Here is a 14,290-nt window from a genome sequence, read left to right on the forward strand (position 1 = left end):
ACTATATGTTGAAATGTTATTAACATGGTGGAAATGCACAATATTTCATAAAGATTCTATGACAGAATATTTTATTGAAATATCGAAATGCTACACGTGCCACATCTTCAGTCTGCCAAGGGTCACACTGCCTTTATTGAACGTGTCCAGGAGACCACTGCTGGCCTCCAGATCCCTGAGACACTCCTGGTACAGGTCATCATCAATGGCCTTCAGACTTCCTTGAAGGGATTGGTCATCCCACATGGCCCAAAATCACTCGATACATTGGCCAATCAAGTGCGACTGGCTGAGACAACTCTTCAAGCAACCCACAATGCAACCCCAACAATATCGACTGTGACGTCTCCAGTGGGTGACAACGATCAACTGGCAACCATTGCTGCTGTATTGACAACACAACAGCAGCAGCTTGACAAGTTGACTACTCAAATGGCCAGTGTCCCCCATAGGCACAGAGATGTCTCTGTCAGCAGAGATGTCAACCGGAACCCACCTCACCATCCTCATGTCAACATCCGACGTTCTGCACAGCCTCTTCAGCGGCAGCAACAGCAACAGCAGCAACAGCAGCCGAACTGCTACAGGCCATCAGGTAATTGCCAGGGGTGTGGCTCCAACTGTAAATCTAGATTTTCATGTCCGTCATTAAATCAGCGATGTAGTTTTTGCCATGCGTTACACCACTTTGCTAGGGTATGTCGCTTAAGGTTAAGCCGGCAATAGGGATTCGCGCCTTTTTTTAGGTCCTGGCCTACGAGCAGGCACAAAATGAGATCTACGAGGAAAATGAATTCACTTAAATCATCTCCTAATCAGCATGCCAGAACCTTTAAATCTTTTAGTATGTTCAGGCCAACAGAGATAAATAATACATTACATGTAAAGGTTGGTGATGTTTCCTGTCATGCCTTGGTTGACACAGGTGCCACCCTGTCTGTTCTGTCCCTCCCCATCTTGAAACGGTCAGGTATTCCCATGGCCCAGATGCAAGTCAGTGAACTCTCGAAGGTTAGTGGTGTTGGGGGAGAGCATATTGAGGTGCTTGGGTCGGTTAGTATTTCCCTTGCCATTGGTGGTACGACAATCGACCACCACTTCTTAGTTCTCAAGTCAGTACAACATTCAATCATCCTAGGGAAGGATTTCCTTAATCAAAATGATGCCATCATAGATTACACTACACATACCCTTGCCCTCCATCATGGTTTAGTCATGGTTCCTCTCCAAAGCAATGGCTCAGGTCTGGTACGTACTTGTTCACCTGTCACCATACCTCCTAACATGCAAGTCACCATTCCTGTTAGGTTGAACCACAAAAGTTCCTCATGTGCCCTTCTATTCGAACCCGTCCCTCAATTGACCACCTACAAACTGGCAGGTGCTAAGTGTCTTGTACAGTCTAAGAAAGGTAGGGCATGTTTTACCCTTTTGAACCCAACCAGTGAACCCATCGTACTGTCCTCCCGCATGGTCATAGCAGTTTCCCACCCTGTCGACGTGGCCTTCATACAACCCTTAGAGGACAGATCCAGGCCTACATCTCAAGGTAAGCCTTCAAACCTAAACTTTGATCTCAGCAAGGCAGAGCTAAATGACACTCAAACATCAGTCTTATCTCAACTTCTTAAAGCTAACAGGGATGTGTTTGCTGCTGACAAAACTGAACTTGGAGTTACTAACCTATATTCACATAGGATAGACACAGTGCCTGGCTCTAAGTCTGTTCGTTTACCTTTCTATCGGAAGAGCCCTGAAGGCAAGGCTGAAACTAATCGCCAGACCAAGGAACTTCTCGACCCAGGGTTCATTGAACCCTCAACATCTCCCTGGCAGAGTCCCGTGGTCTTGGTCAAAAAGAAATCGGGTGAGTTCCGTTTTGCCATAGATTACAGATCGCTGAACAAGATTACTGTTCCAGCTTCCTATCCTTTGCCTCGCCTGGAAGATGCATTTGATGCTATTGGTGATTCTCATGCTCAAATATATTCCACACTAGATTTGGCATCAGGGTTCTGGCAGATTCCTATGGATTCTGAAACTGCTCACAAAGCATCCTTTGTCACGCAGAGTGGTCTCTATACATGGCGTGTCATGCCCTTTGGGTTACGCAATGCTCCCTGCACATTTCAAATGGTCATGGCTAGAGCCCTACAAGGTTTGACATGGAAACATGTCCTGGTATATGTGGATGACATTTTGATTTACAGCAAGACTTTTGAAGAGCATCTTTCCCATTTACAAGCAGTTTTTGATCGATTGAGATCAGCTAATTTAAAACTAAAGCCAGATAAATGCAACTTTGCATGCTCTGAAGTTCTCTATCTTGGTCACATCCTCTCCAAAAAGGGTATACGAACTGACCCATCCAAAACAGAAGCTATTCGTACTTTTCCCCCACCTAAAAACATTCATCACCTTCGCAGCTTTCTTGGATTGTGCAATTATTATAGAACATTTATCCAGGGTTATTCCAAACTAGCTACCCCACTAAATGCCCTTTTGCAGAAAGATACCCCCTTTCACTAGTCTGACACGTGTCAAACTGCATTTGAACAACTGAAACAAACTCTTGTTCAAGCCCCTGTTTTAGCCTACCCTGACATGAAAAAGCCATTTATCCTCACCACAGATGCCTCAGGATCAGCAATCGGCTATGTTTTAGGCCAGTTAGATGACCAGGGTAGGGAACAAGCAATTTCATATGGAGGAATGTCTCTAAATTCATATGAAAGGAAATGGACTGTCATTGAACAGGAGTGCCTGGCAGTGGTAGAGGCAGTCAAGAGCAACCGCATATATCTCACCAGTAAACCCTTCAAAATCATAACAGACCATAGGGCCCTTGTTTGGTTGCAGAGCATCAAACACACTACCAGACGTCTCCATAGATGGGCTCTTGAACTGCAAAAGTACACCTATGAAATCGTTCACAGGCCTGGGAAAGTGAACGCCAATGCTGATGCACTGTCTAGGAGAACCTACCCTCCTATACAGACCCTTGGTGTCAATGACGACCATGACACACCAACTGAATCTCTTGAAATTCAATTTTTCTATGACACCCCTTCTCCATCTATCTCTGCTGTAGATACCATTATTGAGACAAGTGGGACTCCCTCTTCTCCGGATATGGAGAATATCAGAGAAATGCAACGACAGTGTCCTGATTTCAAAGGCATTGTCAGTTTCCTCGAAGATGGTACTTTACAAAAGAGGACAGCCAAAGGAAAAGGATCCAAAACACTGCTCATGAGTATGACATGTTAAATGGTGTACTTTACCACTTCCACCAGCCTCGTACTCGCAAGACTAAAGGAGCTGATAAACTCATTCGTCAGTTAGCCCTTCCCCAGAGTCTCCGCAGGGATGCTCTTCTATCTTATCATGATTCACAGGCAGGTGGTGGTCACCTTGGTGCTGACAGAGTGTATGGGGCTCTCAGACTAAAGTACTATTGGCCTAGGATGTATCAGAATCCTCATGATTATGTCAAGTCTTGTCATAAATGTCAAGTGTCCAAGGTTTCACGTCACCCCAACAGAGCACCTCTCCACCCCCTGCCCATCACTGAGACATTTGAGCGCTATCACATTGACTTCATTGGACCATTGACAGAGACACCTTATGGCTACAAACACATCCTTCTTGTGGTAGATTCCTACAGTCGTTGGTCAGAGGCATTCCCTCTCAAGTCCCAGGAAGCCACAGAAGTGGCACGGGTTTTATATCAGGAGATATTCTGTCGTTATGGTGCTCAAAGATCCATTGTGTCAGACCAAGGTCGCAATTTCACATCTAAACTGGTTAGTGCTATATGTGAAATCTTCCAGGTTACACGACATGTCACAAGTAGTTACCATCCAATGACGAATTCAGCCTGTGAACGGACAAACAGCACCATCCTGCAATCCCTTCGCACATATTGTGACACTGATCACTCAAACTGGCCTGGTTTAATTCCAGGGATAATGATGGCATTCCGCATGACACCAAGGATACAATCTACAGGATTCTCTCCATTTCATTTGCTTTTCGGCAAAGAAATGCATGTTCCCTTTGATATAGCAATTTTACCAAAGACGTCATTGGGTAAAAATGCAGTGGAACACGTTTCGCAGGTGTTGGATAACCTGAAAGTTGCTAAGACAATTGCTTCAGAAAATATGAAGATAGTCCAGGAGAAAATGAAACAACGGTACGACTCAAAGGCCAAAGAGAGTACTTATGATGAAGGGGACCTCGTCTGGATCACCAACCCCGTCACTGTGAAGAAACGGTCACCCAAACTCGAACCAAAGTACAAAGGCCCATACCTCATTAGCAGAAAGTGTTCTAATGACACTTATCAACTACGCAACAGAGACACATTGAAGGAGCTACCATCACGTACTCATGCCAACCGGTTGAAGCCATTTTATGAAACAAACTATGTCCTCAATCGACCTGGTACACAGGTTACGGTAGACACTGATTCACAGGATGTACTCGAAGGTGACAGTGCAACTTCTCATTTAGAAAGCAGATCTACCGTCAGCACTTCTGCTGTCTCTCAGGAAACAAATGGTAACTTGGATATTCAGGCAACAAAGGTAGGTACCGATTCCCAGAACAACCTGCAGGATGTCTTAACCAGGTCACACTCAAAAGGACACTCGGAAACAACAGCAACCAATCAGCCAGTCTCTCAGACCACAGATGCGGATGGTGACAAACAGTCATCCAAGGTAAGTGACCAGTACTACCCTGTTGAAAAGCTATTTCATGCAACGCATGCAACAAGGTAAACGTTACTATTTAGTCAAGTGGGTTAGTATAGTTACACCTCCTAGCTGCTAAGCGAGCTGATTCCCCAAACTCGCGAGTTAACAATATCACGATATGTTGTGACCAAGTTGTCAGATGTGTTGATTGTTGCCGGACAGCCCTTTCTACAGCACCGCCAGTGCACTTTGGTGTCTCTTCTGCTCTTTGTTCTAAACCCATCACCATTATGAACAAGACTCTGTCCGCCTTGGGCGTTAACAGCAAACCGAACATTGACTTGAACGTTTGCCATTTTGCAATGAACATTGTGACCGCTGAAGCATTTACATACATGACACCACTGGCATCTAGCAATCAAAATACTCAGTTTCAAACAATATCTTTAATCAACAACATTAATCAAAAGTGTTCATCTGTTTGGTACCCCCTCTTTCTGGTATTGATTAAACGGTGTTCATAGTTTATGCTGACCAATAATTTGTCACGCCTCGACAGTTTTGACAAATCACTACCCTTCAAAATCTTTCTTGTTGTGAATATAAATGGACTGTCCAAATCTGTTCTGCAGTAGATAATTTCGAAAAAAGGCCTTTCAAAAAAAAATCCAAACGTTTCTTCTTGGGACGCCATATTAAACATATTTCTTGACATATAATTATAATATATGCTTGAAGAGGGACGTCTCTACACACAACTGTTTATAGACAAATGATACTCGGTAGACCACCGGCTACATGAAAAGTCCGAGCTCTGCACAGCGGCAGGACATGATTATGTTAATTTACTGTATACATTTCCGATTGAATTTCAATAAGACTGAATTAAATCCTCAACAATACTGTTTGGAAGCCATACTTTTTGGTCTCGACATCTAAATTTATGCCTTGTCTGCTAGATACATGATTGAAAGACTTACTGAAGCCAACATAGGAAATATGTGTGCAGGATTGTGTGAGCTTATAATACCTATTTGTAATCTATACTTACCAATCGAAAGGAAATGTACATGTAAGTACATCTTTATAAATATTACAGTTTTATCTGTGTACACAAATAGAAAAACATAGATCACCTATCTGAAACATGTACCTGCCAATAGTAAGGAAACACACATACATCGCATATGCTTGTATTTGACTGTATTATCTATTTATATGGCTGGGTGAACTTAAATTATCTATCTGTAAAACCAATACTTTAGAAAGGGAAATAGAGTGCATCGCATATGCTAGTATTTGACTGTATTATCTATGTAACATGACTGGATGAACTTAAATACCTAACTGTAAACTATACCTTCCAACAGAAAGGGAAAATGTGTACATCTGGATGCGCACGACTAGTATAACCTATGCACATGATCTGTGGAACTTAGAATCTGTAACCCAGATTCTCAAACTAGAAGGAAAACATGTACATCTTTTAAAGTATGACAGTATTATCTATGTACACTGCGGGATGACCTAGAATACCTATATGTAAACACCTTCCAATTAAAAAGAAGCACATGTACATCTTTATACTATTATTGTAGTACCTATATGGACGATTGGCATACCTTCAAATGTCTATCTGTAACCTATACCTTCCAGGTGAAAGGAAACATATGTACATCTTTTTATTTATCACTGTGTTAATACAGGATATTATATTATTATAATATTAAATGCCTTTGAAGAATCATATCACTGTATTGTCTATGTACACGACTGAGAGAAGTTAGAATGTTTACCTGTTAACATATCTTCCAGGTAAAAGGATACACATGCACATATTTACGTATTTGACTATTTTCTTAATCTGCACAATGAACTTAGAATGCCTATCAGTTGAAACTAAACTTATATCCACGCTAATCGCATGATTGACGGATATAGGAATTCCTATCTGTAAATCCACCCTTTTTCAGTTGAAGGGGCAAAAATGTACAAAAGTCATGCATTTATCATCCAAAACTGTTCCATAGTAGATATCGTATGTGTGAGATCAGACGCTATCTCCTAGGAGATATCGGTTTGACAGTAGATTTTGCACAAAGCTCTGACAATGCTATGACGTCATGAACTTGATGATGTCACAGTGCTATGACATCGCTGCACTGCAAATTATATTTTTCATTGAAAACTAATGAAGAATGACTTTGAATGATGCAGAGAATCTCACCCTCGTGTCTACTGATATGAGTAATATTAACACTCGTTGGTAAAGGTAAAACTATCCTCGTCAAGCCGCGGATATTTGTTACTTTCAACTTGTGTTGACATATTTGATATCATAAGACGTTTGGGTGAGATTCTCTATATGTATGTATATGTATATCTATCTGTGTACATAAGTGAGTGAATGAGTGAATGCATCGGAGTAAAATTGTATTTATTGAATTCGTAAAACATACTTACGAAACGCCGTGACTCTTCACAATAAAGAAGTTGTCATCCATAAAAAACTCTTGTCTTTATGCATTGTGGTATACATGTGTACAAATACTTGAGTTATTAACACAAATAGTTTGTACATACACGTCTGGTAGGTTTAGTACACAATTTTACTCTCTCTCTCTCTTTCTCTCTATCTATCTCTCTCCCTCTCTCTCTCATCTAAAGGATGACTGTATGCAACGTATGCAAGTTCAGGTTACAGAATGGCTTATGAATACAAGAAATAAATTGTTTTCTTGCTTTGATAAGTTCACAGAAAATGCACCGTAAACTTTAGTTTCCATCGATGACAGGGATGACAGTGCAAGTCAAAGTGTTTTTCTTTGTCTAATCTAAACCTTCACCCATATGAATGTTCATCATGAAACAATTATCTATCAAAATATATGAGCATTATTATGGTCTCGTGGTAAAAATAAACCCAAAAAAGAAAAGCCAAAACACGCAAAACCTTGTTACTTTTACGCTTTGTACTTCTTGTCTTGTATATAGTTGTTCAGTGAAGCATGTACTGTGATGTACAGTACATGAATGTTCTTGGTTATGCAGGGTTTAGCTTCTGTGCAGAAAGGCCCTTAAAGAGACAGACTGCCGAAATGCAAGTCCAAATACGCTAAAATATGCAGCGATATCACTCAAAGATATTTCTTTTATTGTAAAAGATACTGACCAATATATAGGAAAAATAAAAGTGTATAACTATTATGTCGTGACTGTAGATTCTACAGATTCTGACTGATAGCAACATGAGTATGATTACTTGTCATGAAATGTATGTACATACAGACTGGTGTTTTTCACTTAGATATTCTAGTCTACTCTGCGAAAAAGGCCAGGTTTTGCAACTGACATTCCACATTTTCAGCAGTACAGCTGGGCCAACATGTTTTAAGATAATGGAAGAGAATAATGTGTATTGGTTATTGTGCTATCAAATATTTTGTATATTAAACGTAACTCCTGAGAAGTAACGTATTTATAAATTTGGGAATTTCCAAGTAAGGGGAACAACTCTAAATTTGTACATGCGCAGCAGTAACTTCCGATGTCAACATGGTCGTGCTTTTGAAACTTTCAGAATCCCTCACGTAAATAATGCGAAGTAAATGCCTCAGATATTCGTCAAGAATCTGGAGAGTTTGAACTAGTAAGAGGTGAGTATCAGTTTGATAATATTTCTGCACTGAAATGAGCGCATTGTGATTCCGGGTGCAATTTTACACCCCAACTACTTATCAGTCGATTGACAACATACGTTTGACATCGACCTGTTGGGATATACCAGCAATGGTTACGTTTTCTAATTTTGTTCAAACTGAAGGATGTTGTAATCATGACAGTGGTGGTCATTAAGGGTCCATGATTTTACAGTTTGACTTATGTTAAAGTAATAGTATGTTTATTCACATTCCCTCTCGTCCACGAAGCATGTTCAGACAAGTTCTTTTCGTTTGATTAAAACCTTAGGCGGTTGATGAATACAACTGGTTATTTTATGGCAACAAACTTTCCATCTTTTGAAACGTGTTTCTCTTGTATCATTCTATGCTGCCTCTTTCTGTGCAAAATGGCCCCCTTCTGCTGCTTTCCCTTTCAAAGTTGGTCAGTTGACCAGTCGACGAGTTTTTCCATCTGCAGGTGTCTAGAGTTGTGTCCCTTTGTTCTTTTCACTCATTCGCGTTAAAGATGCACTGATGCGGAGCAATTTCCATGAACTGGTTTAAACCTTTGTTATTGTTTTTCTCCAGTGAGTACCCGGACGATATCCCAGAATTCGTGACTGGTTCGTGATCTCTGCTGCGCACTGCAGCGCAGTCCGTATGCGCAATTGAGAGTCTAATTATAGATAGATCAACTAGGGTGAAGTCATTTTTACTTCATTACAAATGTATTGTGAAAACAAATGAAACACTTTGAATTCTAATCATCTGCCAGTGGTAGAAATGATCAAAAACTGTTAGGATGGAAAAATAACGAAACCACAGTACGTCTCTATATTTGGTCTCATAACCTTAATTAGTTTATTGATTATGATTTTGAAAATTAGTAAAAGAACACACAGACTGTTTATACTTATAGTAAAATTTCTAACATGACTGTAACATTTAAACATTGTATAGACTGCCAATGTGGATCCTATTTCACACACATACTCGATCTAGTGTGTGTTTTCTGTCATATGGATTCTGCTGAATGCTACAACAAATAAATTAAAACAAAGTACAAATAATGAATGTACAACAGACTAATCTTATCACAACAATATCAGGCTACTACCTTGTTCTGGAATGTATCCATCAATATCCACAAAAAAGAGCAATATTCTATTCATCTGCAGCTGGTAAATAATCCTGCTCTGTGTCGTGTGTCTTACAACAGTCTAATTTGCGAAAAAGTGGTGAAAACCTGATAAACCTCTCATTGGTCACCCAAGATAGCACACCGGGCAACTAATTGTATGATGTCCGCCATTCTAAGTAATTTAGTTAACCAATGATGAGCAATCAATCAACGCAATGTGGTTAATTCTTTGAAGGGAGGATGTTGTTTTTACACTCGCACTTTACAACAGGGTGTAGTCAGTATAGATTAGTACATCTACACACACTGCCTTTTGACAAATCCGCTGTAGAAGATAAAAGTAATTAATCAATCAGTGTGTTATCGGTTAATCCTTTGATCGATGTTTGTTTTTTGTAACTCAGTTGATAAACCCTCTCGCGTCACTTACATGCACATATTACATAACATACAATACATTTGCCATTAGAGACCTTAATTTATAATGTTGAGTATTTACTACAGACAGGAGAAATGCCAAACGCGAACCTTTGTTGAGTAACCTGAGTGGTGTTACCGCTAATTATACCTGTTATAAATTCATTAACTGGCCATCAAGAGAATGATGACAAATAACACATGTAGGTTTCCACCATCAAACGCGAGTTAAAGCAAGGAAGATATAATCTCTGTATCGCATGCTGTCTGAAAACACTTATGGGCCGAAACTGTTTTAAGGATACCAACTGAATTTCGTTACATAAGAAATACATACAGGTATTTGCTGTGTACTTGGGTAAATAGGTGTAATCATTTTTTTTTACGTAAGAACATTTTCAGATTTCTCTACCATGGCCACGTCATTGTTATTAATTTACGAATTCAAATAAATCAAATGTGTGTTTTTATTATCAGAGATAATAAACCAGGGTAGCTACCATAGCTACGAAACTTTATGTATGATATTTGCTGTCACAGCTGGGCCAACACTCAAAATTATCTAAATATAAAGCTTTTCAATCTTTCAGACTGAAACAAATGGCTTGCTACATGCCTGTAGACATCATATTTTCGCATAACGTGATTAAATATCAAGGTACAAAACGCGGAAATAGGATCAAATTGGATCAGTCACTATACCATCCAAGCATCTGAAAAAAACTACACTGCTCGGATATTTTGTTACGATCAGACAAGAAATACCATGGCTATTTTTAAATAATGGCATATGATGGGCATCTGGCCTCCTGACTGTTTAGGTGAAGAAATTCTGCTAATGTGGACCGGAGCTCAGTCCCTTTGTACGTCATGGTCGAGGGAGCGGGCGCTGACCAATTTGCAGTTTGGTTTCATAATTAGACCGTTTGCGAGAAACATCATTCGCTCCACTAAAACAGTATATGGTATTAGGGATTGTGTGGTCAGATCACATTCTTTATTCAGATGAATCAGAATCTCTTGCTCCAACTTTTCATATTTCACTGATTTCAAATACAACACCTGTGCAGATCTGTCTGTATCTGCATCTTTGAGAAGGAAATATGACATATCAAGTTAACTCAACTGAAAACTTTTTTCTCATTTCAACATTAATAGTACTCATGTCTCCTCCCTTGTCGTAGGAGAAGAGCAGATTAGCACAGGATGTATTCGACAAAACATTCAACAGTCCTGTATGAAGTGATGAACCAGGTTATCATATGGAAGGCTAACTAAAAACAATGTTAATTCCTAATGCAGTATATTAACCATCTCAAAACATACAGTTTGTCATACAATGTCATTTTTACTTTATGATTTAAGCCACCATGTGGCTGGAATATTGCTGAGTGCGGCGTAAAACACAACTCCCTCACTTTATGATTTAAAACAAATACAATTTCAAGTGCCACAAATCATCATACTAAACTATGTGCACAGCTATCTATCTATTTTATGACTTCACAGATGTGTGCAGCATTACATTACGTCAAAAGTTCAGTGACACAATTTCCTACTGATCACTCAATTGACAGGTCTTCTAGTTCCAAGTAAGTCCTGATGTTAAAGCTCATATGACAAGAAATATATGTTAAGGTTTATGTGACTTTCTGCACCTGGAGTCTTGTGCCCTCTGCTTTACTACCAGTAACACCGATAGTTGGTCAGAGACTTTCTATATTTGCTTCATAATCCACTCCATTTATCATTACCAGACATGAACTTACTTGGACCAAAGCACTGATAGTGTTGTAATGGACACAATGCTGTCTATAATTTGCATTGATATCCATATACCGAAAATATCTGTTTGCTTTGACCTGTTGAGAATGCTATTCATTGTATGATAAAATTATGTTTTATGTACCAAAACATAAAATTATTGCAAAACGTTTTAAATCAGTTAGAGGTGGATTGTGGTAAATGGAATAACAATAGTCAGGCTTAGACAACACCAAAATTAGTGTCTTCAGTAATGTAGAAAATAGGCAGAGTTTTTTAACTTGACTCACAAACATAGGGTTTCCAGGGACTCCTAATTATTGTTTTTGAAGGTCATTTTGAAGTAGCAATGTAGAGAATTTTGTCGTAATTCCTTTAGAGTCTAGAATGAATCATTGATTGGGTCCACTTATGTTCTCTGCATCCATTCTGCATATTGGATGCACATTTGCGCATCATGTTTAAACACTGAACATGCTGAATAGGGTACTTCCATGGACAGATTTTCTAAAACTTCTCATTCCTATATTTATATCGTGGTGTAAAGTTTCAAGTAAGATATGGAAAATACCACACTAGGTAAGCATCCATTCAAGGAAAGAGAGTACTGTTTGTATTTATGCTGAGAATTATTTCATTATCTTGTCTTCAGAACCGTCTTCAGATGTTTTCACACCCAAATGCAGTCATGCTCACATGATGATCTGTTTACTTATTAATTACAACTTGCAAGTTGGCAGTGTCCCAACACCCCTCATCTGGAGGCAGTCAGTTCCGCACTCAATCTGTACACACAAGGGTAGCAACTTTCTCCCTTGTTTTGTCGATCACCAGGGCAAGCGGTCAGTATGTCTCATACTCAGAGATTAACCATTGTTAACTGAGTATTGACTGATTATCGATTACTTCATGTATTGTCTCTTAAAACTAAAATTTTGTTTCATCACAATGGATTGTGTAAGACATTTGTCTACAAATGGTGTTATTTTCATACTGATAATTGTTTGAAACTATCCCCATCAACAATATTGTGGATTATTGATCGTTTAGGTATTTATATGAACAAATTTAGGCTCATTCTTTTCACAGAAAATAGTTGACTACCACACGTGGCGTGACAGATTTCAGATTCCTCTTTGCTCTGTATGTTAACCTATATGCATATATGTAAGTTGACTAACAGCTAGTCTCTGAAATGAAATGAAAATATACTTCTCAAATATACTTAATGAAATATGATGGAAAGGAGCCAAGAATTTTTCTTTGTTTTCATAAACTGCAGGAATTGAGACTTATGTTAATATTTTAGAATGGCATGGGTTTCTTGAATATATTTATTTCTGTCTGTATGATAGACTAGTTTATATGGTATATTTTTATCCTCTTCCCCCCCCCCCCCTCAAAATGGAGGTACGTTCTTCGTTTCCGGAGTAGAACTCAAAATCCGTTCTCTATTTTTCAGCAAAACTTGGCAGATATATCAGTCAGAACCTAAAGTGGACGCCTTTTGCTATTTCCAGGTTTTGGTGATTTATCATTTTCTCAGTTTCCATGGATCGTTTTTGACTTATTCTCAAACGTAAGAGGTTTGTTTCGTTTCCGGAGTAGAACTCCAAAACTTCTCAATATCTGTTGGTAAAACTTGGCAGATATGTGTGGCAGACCCCAAAGTGGTGCCTTTCGGGCATCGTTTCCGGAGCAGAACTCAAAAACTATTCAATTTTTTTCTGCAATACTTGGTAGATATATCAATCAGAACCTATAGTGGTGCCTTTTGGTTTTTGTGATGTATTATTTTCTTGGTTTCCATGGAAACGTTTCGGACTTAGTCTCAGAATGGAGGTATGGGCTTCGTTCCCAGAGCACAATGCGAAAACATTTTCATATCTTTCAACAGATCTTGGCAGATATATGAGACAGATCTTGAAATTGTGACTTTGCTGATTACAGATATATGGCATATATAATTTTCATGAATTCCATGGAAACAATTCAAACTTAGTCTTAAAAAAACAATGAGTAACTGTGAGATGATTTGTCCTTTCAATTTCAAACATGTAGGGGCCAAGGGGATATGTCATCTTCTGATGACTCTTGTTTGTATATATTCATGTATGGTATTTTTTGCTGTATGCATTTGAACAGTCTGAAGTAACTTGAAGTTAAAAAGTAAATTATTGTCATGCAGAGAAGTTTTTCTGTTGTTTTCAGTGTTTGAAGCACTAGCAAAATAACTGCTAGTTAACCACTGATAAATACATGCTTGACAATGATGGTACAGGTCACATACATTGACATTCTGTTATGCTAGTACACAGACATTAATAGTTTCATTTCCTGTTTTTCATTGTTGAAAGAAAATAAACAAAATATTTTACTGACACTATATTTTAATGCTCAATGAATGTTAAATTTGGCTATTATAGTATGTAAATTGTTTAGTGCCTGTAATCCATATATTTGTGGGTGTATAATTTGTAATAGTTGGAAGCAGAATGATCTAAGGTGACAATGATCTAAAGTGACACACAATCAGGGAGATCACACATTGTGTCGTACCTATCATAACGTCATTATCAACAGGAACATAGATTCATGATTAC

At 38.8% G+C, this 14,290-nt stretch overlaps 1 protein-coding gene across 2 annotated transcripts in view; it reads left to right on the forward strand.

Annotated features, from left to right (window-relative positions):
• Positions 1 to 14,290, forward strand: part of LOC137285156 (centrosomal protein of 112 kDa-like) — a 66,500-nt gene that overhangs the window by 10,606 nt on the left and 41,604 nt on the right. The window contains exon 1 of one of the 2 annotated variants that reach the window (XM_067817383.1): positions 8,229 to 8,359. The exons of the other annotated variant lie outside the window; for it this stretch is intronic. The gene's annotated coding sequence lies outside the window, so the exon portion shown is untranslated. Of the gene's footprint in view, positions 1 to 8,228; positions 8,360 to 14,290 lie in introns of those variants that run through there. 2 annotated transcript variants of the gene reach the window in all.

Source organism: Haliotis asinina, chromosome 5 (assembly GCF_037392515.1).
Source record: "Haliotis asinina isolate JCU_RB_2024 chromosome 5, JCU_Hal_asi_v2, whole genome shotgun sequence".
Taxonomy (NCBI): Eukaryota; Metazoa; Mollusca; class Gastropoda; order Lepetellida; family Haliotidae; genus Haliotis; species Haliotis asinina.